This window comes from Erpetoichthys calabaricus, chromosome 18, assembly GCF_900747795.2.
Source record: "Erpetoichthys calabaricus chromosome 18, fErpCal1.3, whole genome shotgun sequence".
NCBI classification, from domain to species: domain Eukaryota; kingdom Metazoa; phylum Chordata; class Cladistia; order Polypteriformes; family Polypteridae; genus Erpetoichthys; species Erpetoichthys calabaricus.
The window spans coordinates 20,648,062-20,661,863 of record NC_041411.2 but is presented as its reverse complement, the minus strand read 5'-3'; the positions used below and the strand labels follow the sequence as shown (position 1 = coordinate 20,661,863).

Here is a 13,802-nt window from a genome sequence, read left to right as displayed (position 1 = left end):
CTTTGAGAATTTCAGAACACGGGAACAGCACCCGACTAGATTCTGGCACGTAAATTAACATGCATATAAAGCCATAAGAAAACCCATGAGATCACCATTCCTTGCAAAAGAAAACTGACAATATGCAAAACAAATTATTAAACATATATGCACACAAGGCCTGAACGTTTCTTTTTATAAGTTAAGAGTGTGAGATTTCAGCATCAGTTTCATACAGATAAAAAAAATAAATAAAATTATGAACCACCATGGACAACTCACTTTATATTAACAAAGTGCATGTACTAAATATAGCAATTTTTCAAATCTCAAAGAGAAAATACTGCTTACATCTGTAATAAGTCAAACTCCCAACATTACAGTATATCAGTACCACATCAAGTAGTAAATACAAAGATTATTCAGGATAATTTCATTTATCGTAAGAATACAGGTTTACTGTTTTCGTAACATTTGTCACTGTCAGGTTTATGACATTTGGTGTTGTGAGACCAAGATTTATATCAGTTCATGCAACAAACAGTAGCTACTTAAATAAACACTGACTGAAAAGGTAACATTTAGCTGACAAAGCAAATTTGCACTGCCACAAACTACTGAGGGCTAAGTATTCCAGATCTCCCCATTTTACTTCACCATCCAAGCAACACATTTTAAATGCATACGGTATCCTACTGGGTTATCAGCGTTGCAATTCTGGTAGTCCAGGTACACTTTCTGATAGCCCAGCTTTATATACGGGGTGGATGGTTACCTGCTGCTGTTTACAGCAATGTTTATTTGTTTACTTATTTGTAAACTTATGCATTGTACTTTTCTACCATAATTTCAACACATTCAGCATCATGGAATAGAACATTTTAATAAATCGACGATTTTTAAATGTGTGGTCTTTTTCCAATGTATACAAAAATATTAACAATAACCTGACATACTACATGAACATTGTGTTCTCAAATTCTGTTTTCAGACCTAAGTTTAACCCCAGCAATTAGTGTCTCTATCAAAAACCATCAGCGGTTTGACCTTCAGGGTGCAATATGTCCTTTACAGTGTCATACAGCTTTAATTGACCACAGCCAGTGTCCTCATGTAGGTAAAGGTAAGGTTTAGGCAGACAAAAACATGTTCACACCCTGCAGTGTTTGGGCTGATAGTAAGGAGCACCTGGTGGTTCACTTGGCTTTGCAAGTCTATAGCTTGTTTGTCTGGAATTTAAAACTGATAGTCCCGGGTGTCTGGACTACAGATTTGTCCACCACTGCCATGTTAAAGTTGCCTTCATGAAATGAATCTTTCAGTAGAAGGTTAAGTATTTCAGAATTCCTATGAAAACAGACACTCACTACTGCTTATGCCTTTAGGCTATCCCAGGACACCAGTAATGGCCTCACGAGGAAAAGGGGTATATTCTAGATGCTCCAGTACAATTCCTGTACATGCTTTTACTGTATTCATGAAATTTTAGTGGCACTAACAGTCACTTATTTGCCTTTGAAAAAAATCAAAGTGGCATCACAAATTTAATACAAATTTTTCTAGAAGCCCCACTAGCAGCACTTCAAGGCTGCTATTAATATACAGATCAGACATTGAACCATCAGAGTTGTCTTTTTTAAATGAGCACAAAGAGCGTTTCATTTTTTTTCTATTTTTTTTAAAAGACCAGCATCAGGTACAATGACAGTCCCTTGGTTTAGAACTTGCCTGGATTTTTATCTGTCATAACTGTAGCTAGCTTTCCCTTTGTGAAATTTCCATCATGTCTCAGCAAACCAGGGCAATTTAAAGACTCTAAAATGTCCATGTATGAGGAAATGTGAGCGTGTCAACAAGTGTGACATTCCATCAAGGGCTGGCTGCTACCTAGCATAAGGTGGTGCTGTGATATGCAAAAGTTTCCAACAATCCCGAACAATATACACAGATTACAAAATGAAAAAATGGATGGGCAGACAACTATAACTATGTTCATTACAATCAGAGGATGAACAAAGACTTAATTTTGCTATTTGAGCTTGGTATGGCATTTATATTAGCCATCAGTTTGTTACATTATTTTATTAATTCCTTTCACCTATGAGACACTAAAATGGTTGTGATTTACAGTGGTTTGGTCACATCATCATGTTTCAAAGAATGCACAAATCACAGACAATCCCCCAAGCTTACACCATAATGGGATATCACTGGTAATAATGAACACTTTTAAAATAAGAGTAGCAGGATTTTCCTCCATGTCCCCCAATAAGAAGCATAAATTCCTCTAGTTCCACACTAAAAATACAAGGCTAAAACACGTATGTATATACATATACATTTAGGATCATTAATTTGATTAAGTGGGTTCAGGAAATACATGAATACAGATCAAGAAAAAAAAAAAACAAAAAAAAAAAAAAAAACACACAAGCATCCTTGTTTTAGACAACCTGAAAGGCAAGGACACAGTCCATGATGGGGAAGCATAGAATAAATAAGACATCCCATTGTTAATTTAAAAAAGGATAGCAAAGGGGAGCAATAGTTGTGAAAAAGGATTTTATAAATTAAAAGAAAGAACTTCAATGCAATCAGACCGGTGCTCCCTGCTTCTAAATATAAATAATAAAAAGCAAGGATTCAGAGCTTTCATTTTGGTGGAAAGAAAAAGGAAATTCACATTTATTTTGTATACAAATAAAGAGTGATAATGAGGAATGTCCATTCTGAAGTATAGCACCTTAGGAAGAGCTTGTTTTGGGGGTTTAGGGACAAAAACAGACACCTGCCATCCCATACTCACATGCCTAAGACAAGTCTGAGCAGGAAGTTACACACACACACAAAAAAAAAAATTAAATAAAAAGACTTTTACAGAGACATCTGAAATCCAGGACTTCCTGCATTCACTGCTTCCAAAACTGTAAGAAAAGTTAGTGTGTGCTGGAAGTAATTTAAAGGAGTGTATATGTTGACAAATTTCAGTATTTATATGCCAATTTGAGAGAGAATTTGGCGGGGGGGGGGGGGGGGGGGGGGGGGGTTTTGGGGGGATTGAGATCGGGGGCACTTTCTTTAAATTCCTAACAGTGGCAAAGCAAAACCAGAAGGTTTGTTTTACATCCAAACCACATGCTAATACACTGTTTTTGGCGAGGAAAACGGCACATAAAGATCAGAATGCAATCCCCCCACCCCATTTCTCAAGGTCTTGAAGTACATCACAGCCATCAGGTCTATAGTTACACACATTTGCTTGGGTGACAGTAAAAACCAGAAACTAAATACTATCTCACAAATGGAAACTATCACCTTCAGAAAAGCTTCAGGTGATAATATGGAAAACCCAAGACGTTCCTGTTCACGTACTCACCTCAAACTTCTTCAAAATTTCACTTGTATGTTATTTAAACCAAGGATAAGACAGCAAACTGATTTTCAGAACATCAAAGTATGGCACAAGTACATATCAAAATCTTTAAAATGTATGCTGTTTGAATTGGTTTGGTAGTGGAATTTGAACTAGAAAGCTGTTAGGTTATTTCATTTGCTTTTCCTCATTTTTTGCATTTTCACCTATAGCAGAAATAAATTCTTCCAGCAACTTGTTCTAATCACTACACATGATATTCATCCTTGTTTCAAAAACGTACTTAACAAAACAATATTTGATGCCTTTGTGACCCTTAAGCTGAAACTGCTGCAGCTGCCTTGTGGTGTGAATGACAAATATATATATTTTATGCTTCACGAATAACAGGTAAAATGAGAATAGTCCAGCAAAACAATAAGAATTCTATCCATAGTCTTAAAGTGACAACTTTAATATTTTATTTCCTTTCAACTTTGATGGACCTAAAACATTTCCAGTAGAGATAAGTATTGTGCAAAAAAATAAATAAAATAAAAAAAAAGGATTCGTACAGTTCAATATATACAGCACACTAATGCACTTCAAAGTATAAAGAAACAGGACCGTCTACAAGTGAACAGCTTTAACTTTCATTGATCAAACACAGGATAAGTTTTTAGCTGCTTCTATTCCCTATAAAGAATCATCACACACCTCCAGATTCTTGACAAGGTAGAACCACATTATACTCTCCAGATTGTGTTAACAGATGTACAAAGAAATCACTTCTTTGTCTGCTAGTATCATAACCAACAAAAAACAAAACAGCCATCTAAAAGGAAATTAAGGCAGACTAACCTAAACACAAGGCTGAACTTTGTTGTCATGAAATAGATAGCTCACATTTAAGCAGAATGCTAATAACATCTTTCCTCAGTTAAAAATGTTTTTATAATTATTACCAGTCTCAATGAATCAAAGAAAGTTGAACAGCAGCTTTAAAACAAAGTGCTGAACTTAAAAATTGCCACAAACCTCTTTCGTAATCTTTGTATAAAAAAAAAAAGGTATACCCTCTAGCCATACCTGAAGTGTAGGCATAACCAGAAATGCTGGTTGTTAAAAGGTCTCCTATTTCTATATTAAACTAATAAACAGTAATGATATTCACAGTAAACCAATGAGGGTTTCAAGGAAACTACAAAATATGGCTGCCAGTCAGTACTGTTTAACACTTAAGCTATGATCTCTCTCTAGACAACTTTTCCTGAAATTTTAAGTTGTTGCCTTCATTTATATAATCTTAGCCAGTCACAGGAGTGCTCCTATAAAGCCAATAATGTGACATACCTAACTCCTGAGACCATATAGTCTGTGACTGGCTAGGATAAAATCTAACAGGTCTTATTTTCTTTTTGGTTGGAAGGGTGGGCTCTCTGTGTGCAAGAGTTAAGAACCAATGAGCAGTCAGCGAGAAGTACAATACATAGAAAGTAGGGACTCGTGTGTTTTGAACCTCACAAATAGAGAGGCTTGTCTATCTGATGTCTTGTGTTTTATGTACTAAAATAGAAAGTAAAATGAAAAAAGGCTGACATTGTTGCTGAACACACCACAGCTATTAACCCTTTGTATACTGCCAGCTCCATTGTGCAGCATTGGGATTGTGAACCTCATACACAGAAGAGCAGCTGGTCTGTCTGATGTCTTGTATTTTACATACCACGACAAAAAGTAAAAAAAAAAATAAAGGGCAGAGATTGCACTCGATTGATAAATGTGCAGCGATTTTCAGCTGGGTAGTTTGATATGGTGCAGCGATGAGATCAGTGATTGTGGCTGCGATTGTCAGAACTGATATACCCCATGACAGGACATCGCACAACATGACATTGGCTTACACTGTGCATGGTAGACCAACCATACACAGATAAGTGTCAGGGGATCACCCCCACTTGCCAATAGCAAAGATGTGTGCAATTGTTAAGTTGTTCCGTCTGTTCACATAGCATGCCAGAAATTAGAAACATAAGTCCTGTAAAGTTGTTCCATTTACATAGGCAGGTTTAAAAGTAAGCCTAGTGCTTGATCTCTCCTGGCAATTATGATTAAAATGCATGAAGGTATAGGCAGGGATTTTTTTTTGCTTGCATTCACGCAAACACCGTGCACACTGGAAAGATCCTTTTCAAGCCTTAATAAAAAATTCATGCACTACATTTTCCTATCCACTAATGGTAGACAGAAGCTATAAAGCCATATTGAGTGACCACTTTCAAGAAAATTCTACATTCTATTTTCACCCCCACCATAGCCACACCCCTTCAGAAACAACAGATACCCAGGTTAGAAAATAAATAAATAAACCTCATGCACAGCTGTGGCACAATGAAGAAATTCAAGAGGCTCATCCTCCACTGTGAAAGCCCACAACGATTTTTATACGTGCGCATGTGATAAGCTGCAGCAGGGCACAGCCTCAAGGGGCACGTGAACTGCTGGGCTAACCTCCAAATATCTTTCATCTTGCTGTAACCCGATGCGTCACATATAATTACTCTGGGGTATCTGTTACGGCCACTGCCCACAATTGCAGGCTTGGGTTCAGCAGGTCCAGTAAAAGGCCTCATTACCTGCGCCTGCAGCTCTCTCAACAAAAAGCAGGCTTGGTACGGAATGGAAGGGATAACATGGAAACACGATTACTGAAATCAAACTATACAGTGTGCAAAGGATAACTTTCTCCATAATTCTTTTATATATACATGTTTCACCCATACGTACCTCCCTGAGAATCTTATCTTACACTGTCAGGTATCATTTTTTTCCCCCCACTTCTAACCGCTAACCCACAGTGCCCTGTCATGGACTGGACCAACCCCCAGTCAGGGTTGGTTCTTGCTTTTATTGGGCCCAGTACTGCCAGGAAAGACTCTGGAAAAGCAGGGTAGAACATGTATGTAGGCATACATAACGCAATGGCACAAATACTGTACACTATTAATAAAGCTCAACCCATGACTAAATAAATGTTTAATTTATTTTGTTGTTTAAAAAAAAAAAAAAAAAAACCCACGTAAAGGGTTTTCCAAAAGTGCAGGCTAGTACGGTTAATTTAAGGGAGCCCTTACAGTTTTCTCATATTACAGAGAAAAATACCCAATATAATTACACAAGACTGTGTGTAGTAGATGGGTGACAAAAACAGATAATGATAAAATATACTAAATCAACACTGCTGTTTATTTTGTCTTTTATTCATTCCCCAAAATATTCATGAAAACAAAGATTTTTTTTATGTGTCAATTATATAACCATCACTTCATAAAGCACCTTGTGTAACAAGGAAAGCCCCCCACATCCCATGTGTTCCTTTAATATAAGCAGGCGTTTCATGCTTTAACGGATTTCTTTCTGAAATACCAATCCACGTGAAAATATGTCCATCTTCAGAAATTACATAAAAGCTTTGAGTTTGTCTGCTATAATGCATCTATCTAGAAACATTTAAACAAATCAAACCTCCAGGCTACGGAGTATTACAACTGCCCGGGAATGGAGACAAAATATTAAAAATTTCTAACATTTTACTGCTTTGATATCCACATGCTATTAGCAGTTTTTCATTTCGAAGGATCGGACATCTCAAGCAAGCTTTTTTTTTTTTTTTTTTTTTTTTTTTTTTTTTTTAAGAAGACCTTAAAAATAAACAAAACTTGGTGTATCCCAAGCAAGAATGGGTTAGCACCATTCAGGGAGAGCTACTTTATTACTATGCAAGGATTTGTGTGGTATTCTTCAATAATATTGTGGAACTTTTTCTCTTCACTGGCCTCCATGGGCCACTTGTGAATAAAAAGCTTTACATCCTGACAGGTACATTAATAAAAAACAGCCAGCTTCTGCTGCTATACCCGAGGGAAAATTCCTGGCATTAGGCCGATCTGTCCACCATTTGCCAATACACATCTTGTATAACAACCCTGGTCTGGCTATCATTGAAAGCAAAAAAAAAAAAAATTATATTTAACAAATCTATTTTTTATTAAGCCACTTCACTTAATATGACTAAATTCTGTAGAACAAATTCCAGCACAAACCACAAAATTAGATGTTTGCCAGTGAGCTCCATCTTACCCATAATGACTCATGATGCCAAGTAACAGACTAAGCTAAAATTGGTTATCAACCATTGTAGACCATCTAGCAGATTTACTTGCATATTTAAAGTAGAACAAATTTGTCATTTAAGACAAAATTACCTGGTGTGTAACAAGATTCACAACACACAAACATCATTGATTTGATTTTAACCTGCATGTTCTACAACGCAGTATAAGCTATTCCAACATCATCCGCAACCCAAAGTACAAACTAAGGACAAGAGGATAGAGAGAGAAAATTACATCTTCCACAGCTGCTCATTCAGGACTCCAAGCAGGAAGTCTTCATTAAAATGCACCGTGACATGAATGCTCAGGTGGGTGTGGAATAGTAGAATATAAGAGGTGCACTTATTGACTAGAAGCTGTGGCTTAGCGGACTGTGCCTGCAAGTGGACCATCACCTTAACCTTTGAGGTGAATGATGACTTAGCAAGGCCAACTTTATGTTTAGTAACAAGATGTGCAGACACAGTCACTCCCAACACTCCACTAGTGTGCATTCAAGCCTCTATTTCATAACTAAACCAACGAGTGGATGAATTTGCTGGAAAAGGTTATATAAAAAAAAAACAGCAACGGAGGTAAAAACACTGGGCCAGTGTCAGAACAACCTGGTTGGAGGCTCAGTTCAAAAAATATACTCCTCACTTCTGTTAGTTTTATAAGGAAAGACAGAGTTGGACATTTACCTTTAGAGCAAGCTGGAGAAAATCACAATCCATCAGGCCATCATTAACTTGTGACAGAGCTGAGCAAATAAGTTCAGACACGCCAGCCTCATCACACGCACACACACACACATCCTCTTCAGCCACAGTTACCTTCTTTAGTTTCCACCCTTCTTAACTATATGAATGCTAAATTTTTAATTTAGCTTGGTATCTGTACTACTTATATTCAGCTACTGCCACCACCCCCACCCCCAATAAAACAAGGTTGAACTCCACCAGCTAGTTGCACTTTCAACTTGGGTAGGAAGAAGCCCTATTGTTACGCTTTTCCTGCCAATAGTTGTGAAAAACCATCAGACTGGCTTGTGTGTTGGGAGGGGTAGAGAAGGAGTTTGTTTAATGGCACCAAACATTAGGCAGTTTATCACCATTCACAACAGTTACCTTAAAAACCCTAAAGAACTGTCCTATAGTACAAAAGAAATGAATTCCCTTCTCAGAATATCAATAGCATTTCCAGACAAGGAAAGTGCAGCTACCGCAAGATGAGCGGGGCATTTTGTCGAAATAAAAACAAGATTGAGGATTGAGTAAAGGGCTTCATAAAGTGCTTTGCACAATGAAAATAAATCCCCCCGTACAACTATACACAAACAGATGAGGTAAATTTTGCAGATTAAGGACTGGCGGCAGACCACATTTGGTAAAAGTAGTTGGGGCAGAGTCTGCAGAAGTCATATTTTTCTGCAGAACCCAAGCAGTGACGCTCTGGAAAAGAGCAGTCTGCAGTTAGGCAGTAGCATAGATCAGCACTGAAGTGCCAGTTAGTCTGTTTAACTTTTAGTAAACAAGACCAAGTAGGCTCTTCAACCATATAACTTTACATCTCAAATGTAACTTGTGAGTTTATCATGCGCAAGATAGTTAGGAAGTGACAAACAAGCAGACTTACAAGGTCATCCACCAACCACGTAAAAATACCTATATAAGAAACCAAAGCTGCAGAAATGATTTTGTAAAGACAAAAAAAAAGCATTTGCTTCTGTATTTGCAGTCACTTACAGCCATGGTGCACAAATGTGGTGGTTTGAATCAAGACAATGCAAAAAATAGTTAAATATAATTTAAAAATATTAATGACATGGAAATAAGTCCATTGGCAATATGATGGACCTAGAAAAGTCACAAAACCAGCTGCCAGCTAAACGCTGTACATAAAGTCAAAACTACACCAATGACGGGAAAAGCCTGAGAATATCTTGCAGGGTGGACAGTAAGCACTACTCTGACGGCCTCCGGTTGTGGTCACATAAAAAATGAAACATCACCAATGTATTCAACTGCGGTAAAGATGACCTACTTCTTCTAATTAAAGACAAAAATAATGTTCACTTAGACACAACAAACTAATGTCTCACGCCTCTTAAAATACAACTTGTACAATACACTCTCACTAATAGGAACAAAATAAATACAATAGTATAAGGTACAGGGGAGGCAAAATGTGTACAAAGCAGAATTCCCCTTCATGTTAACACACGCATGTCCTGAGGCATCCTGGACCTAGTCACTGCAAAGTGAACTTGGAGCAAAGAAAAACAGTGTCATCGCCACAGCCGCAACATGTAGACAAGCCCAGAGGTGAAGGTGCTCAGTGCTCTGAAAGCCCTCGGAATATGCACTGGAGAGGTCAGTTATAAATCTTCTTACACTACATAGCACATTACTACCTGTGCCATTTTAGATTTACTTGAAATAATAACCTGAAAGAAAGATTTCAGTATTTAAACTATCTGCATAAGTAACGTCTGTTACAAGTACTTTAGCCAGCAAGTGAAGACAGCACTGTGATTCAACACTCCATTGTTCTAACCCACCCCCAACTGGGCACTATAAATTGCCTGACTGATGTGCCACTTTAACATAATGCAACCTGCTTCGAGACTGGAAACTATCTGCATTAGTAATGACCTCTCGGACAAACAAAACGTAACACGGATGAGACTCTCCAATAATTGCATTTAGAGGGAGATGCAAAAATCACTTCATGTTTCTTTCTGCAGCCACTAACATATTTAAAGGATAGTAAATCTATGTCTATTAAGGCTTATGCAGCTAGGAACGTCATTGAGCACATCCATAAAGATGACAGGAAGTCATGGAACATTAAGAGAGACTAAACTGGACCAAAGGCACAATCTGGACAAAACCTTGGGCTCCTGTCATCCTGCTCACTTCTACACATCTCAATTTATGCCAGCCTGGCGTCACTTCCATTCTCTCTCTGAAAGTCTCCATATTTCTACTGTCACCATAACTGGAAGCTAACTAAATCAACAATTTACAAAGCATCCTTCATAGTGAACACCACCTTAAACAAGTGTACATGCTTGGCTTCTGAACAGCTTCATTGACAAAGTTTACTATAGTTTACTAGCTGTGCCCGAGATGCAAGTACAGGCAATGGTGTAGTTAAATCCAACTCCTTTAATCTGCCTTCTTGGAAAAAGTGTTATTCTTTAATTCTGATATCTCACCCTTAAGAGTATTACTAAACCCAACACACTGCAAGACTAGAAGTACAAAAAATTATTTTTTGACAAACAACCAGGGTTACCTCTTTTCATTTTGAGGAACACAACTCCAATGCACTTTACAAGAGTATGAAGACACAACTGGCAGAGAAACAAATCTCATATCAACTCTTCAAATGCAAGCTTATAAAGAAAAAAGGTTATAAAATGATGCTTTCATGGACAATGTTGCCAATCTGCAAGTCAATTTTCCAGTGGCACTGGTGGAAGTAACTAAATATAAATACAAAATGCCACACTAACTTCTTCTCAAACTGGAGGAATTGCCAAGTCCATCAAATCAATTCAAATAAAATGTAGTCATTAAAACTGAAAGGCAAAACTCTTTAAAAACAAAAAAGTGTCAGGAAATCAAAAAAAAAAAAAAACTACTAAGAGGCCATGAATGAAATCTGTACTGTGACAACGGGACAGAGACGGAGACTCTCTCTATGACACACAGTCTTTCTTTCTTTCATCTTTGATAAGCTAAATGGATGCATGTTTGTTGGACATCAAAGTGAAACTTTCACTTTACTCTGCACATGTAATGATACTAGTCCACCAATAATAATCTTCAAAATACCTCACCGTAAAAGAAGGGCAGTAAATATGGATTCTACACAATAATAAAATCTACTCCAGCAACACATACCAAACACAAATGACATATTAAATGAAAAAAAAAAAATGCATGAAATTGAATTTAAACATCCATTTTTGGACACAGACATGTTTATCTGTGTTTAGAATACTGAAATGAAACAGCAGACATGCAGCACTGTCCTAAAAGAAAATGAGACCACAAAATGCTAAAGCCACCCACCAGTGGATGACTGATTTTATTTTTAGTTATTTATTTCACACATGCATACACACACCCACTCCTCCAAAATTACACACATCTGTAGATATAACCCGATATACACACATACTGTGATGCTGCCACACATATGACAGAAGCAGAATAGACTATATACAACAGAAGAAATGGGTGTCATAAAACAAAGCTGCTAAGCCTCGGAGATGCTTGTGTCCCAAAGTGAAAGGACCAGGCATTTTGGGAGCTCCACAACTGAGCTAGAGGGGTCCAGCTGTACACGCCAGTGTCTGTCCACCCGTACAGACAGAACAGCGAGCTTGCACGGATCCAAATGCCCACATTCCCGATAGACACACAAGTCCTGTCCATATCAAGGCAGTTACGCTAGGTCTTTCACATTAATAATAGCCGCGTGTAGTAAATAATGCCAACTGAATCGTAAGCATCGCACACAACGCTCCGTTTTCTCCAAAGGTTCAGCTAACTAAATGATACATAAGGTCATGCTCTAAATACCAGGAAATAAATGCGACTTTGTTGTCTTAATGAGGGCACAATTATGTTTTATTACCCGGTATTCAAATCGAGCGGTTCTCTGTTTGGATGGGTTTCAAAATTGACGTCCAAGTTATTTTTTTAATGAACAAAAGAATTACCATTTTATTTGCGCAGTTATACAAATTCAAATAAATTGGAGCGGTTCGAGCACTCTTAAGAAAAGTGCACATCCACAATATTTTTTTAAGTTGTAACTGAGTTAAAAAATGAAAAAAAAAATCGATACTCTACCTGATTCATCGAATTGCGCCCATTGCTTATTATGTTTTAATTATCCCAATACCATTTAAGCGTCGCCAATAAAAAATGGGCTAATATTTAAAGCGAAGCGATTCCAATAAAAAAAAACAGTGAAAAATCAAACAGGAACGCCTATCGATAACAATAATATTAAATAATATACGTGAAAAACACCCCCTCCCTTTTGGATAGCCAAACAAGAGGGGGGAAACTGCCCCCTTCTTAAAGCTACAGCAGGCTCCGCTTTTTCCTTTTTTTCGGCACTTAAAGTATTAGTATAGAATATTATGCCAGTTTCCTGATGGGACGCTATCTTTCAAATGCAATACAAGCTCTAAACAAACGTGACCGCGAAACGCTTCGAAGATCCGGGAGACGCCGACGCCGCTGTTGCTGCTGCTGCTGCCGCAGGTTCACGAAGACACAAAGCCCTGGCCATATCTTGCCAAGCTGGTATTACTGGCTTCCCCGAGTAGGCACTCACTCTGAAAGACAAGACCCTTTTTTGTTGGCACGACGACTGCAACCCCACTATTTACTCCAAAAAGCACCAATTCCACCGAAAACAGCAGAAACGAGCCCAAAGGGAACACACACCCAAACGCCGAACACAAAAAATACAAGCAAAAAGATAACGTTAAGGTACCTTAATACATCTGTAAGCGCTTTCTCGGTTTACCACCCTCTCATCTCACAGCCTTCCCAGCGCCATCTTGCAAGCTTGTGACGTCGAGATCTCACCCCTGACCCAAATTTGAATAGAAGCCAACTGGAGAAAAAAAGGAAGGGGGAAAAAACAGCCCGCAGCCGGCGCCGGACCATCCCTCTCATTCTCTCTCTCTCATTCTCTCTCTACCCGTCTTTTTTCATCCCTCGTAGCTGCCAACTTCCTCACTGATATCTCAGCGACACGCACTCGCGCTGCGGATTGCACTTTAAAGAAGGAGAAAGGCTTTTAAATGCGCGCGCGCCCGCCCGCCCAGCGACGTCTTATATTAATATCGATGAGCACTGATTGCTACATTTGGACTATTGCGTTTATGAGTTTAATTGGTTTTCATTTCCACAACGTCTTCTTTGAGGCACCCCGTCCACAGAGACTAGAAATAGGTTTAAGCATACTGCTTGTTTTAAAAGGGTCACAGGACTCTCTAAAATAATTGAAGGATGATAATAAAATCAATAAAATAATAAGTAAAAAAAAGCACTCTGTAAAACAGTTTATTACCAATCGAGTCTAAAATCCATCGTACCAAGGCTGAATTGTATTATAAGCATAATAACAGAATATCTATTATCGATACCCTAGAGAAAAATACGACTTAGAGAAATCATTTTAATGTACACGTCAAAACGACACCGCAGAAACCGGTTCACGGAAAATCTAAAGTTAATATCAATGGGAAGGTAGAAATCAAATATTCAAAAAGGACTACT

At 38.0% G+C, this 13,802-nt stretch overlaps 1 protein-coding gene across 1 annotated transcript in view; it reads right to left on the bottom strand.

The window, feature by feature from the left end:
• Window positions 1-13,316, bottom strand: part of hic2 (hypermethylated in cancer 2) — a 43,699-nt gene extending 30,383 nt beyond the window's left edge. Inside the window, exon 1 of the mRNA XM_028824366.2 lies at window positions 13,012-13,316. The gene's annotated coding sequence lies outside the window, so the exon portion shown is untranslated. The remainder of the gene's footprint in view (window positions 1-13,011) is intronic.
• Between the last annotated feature and the right edge of the window lie 486 nt (window positions 13,317-13,802).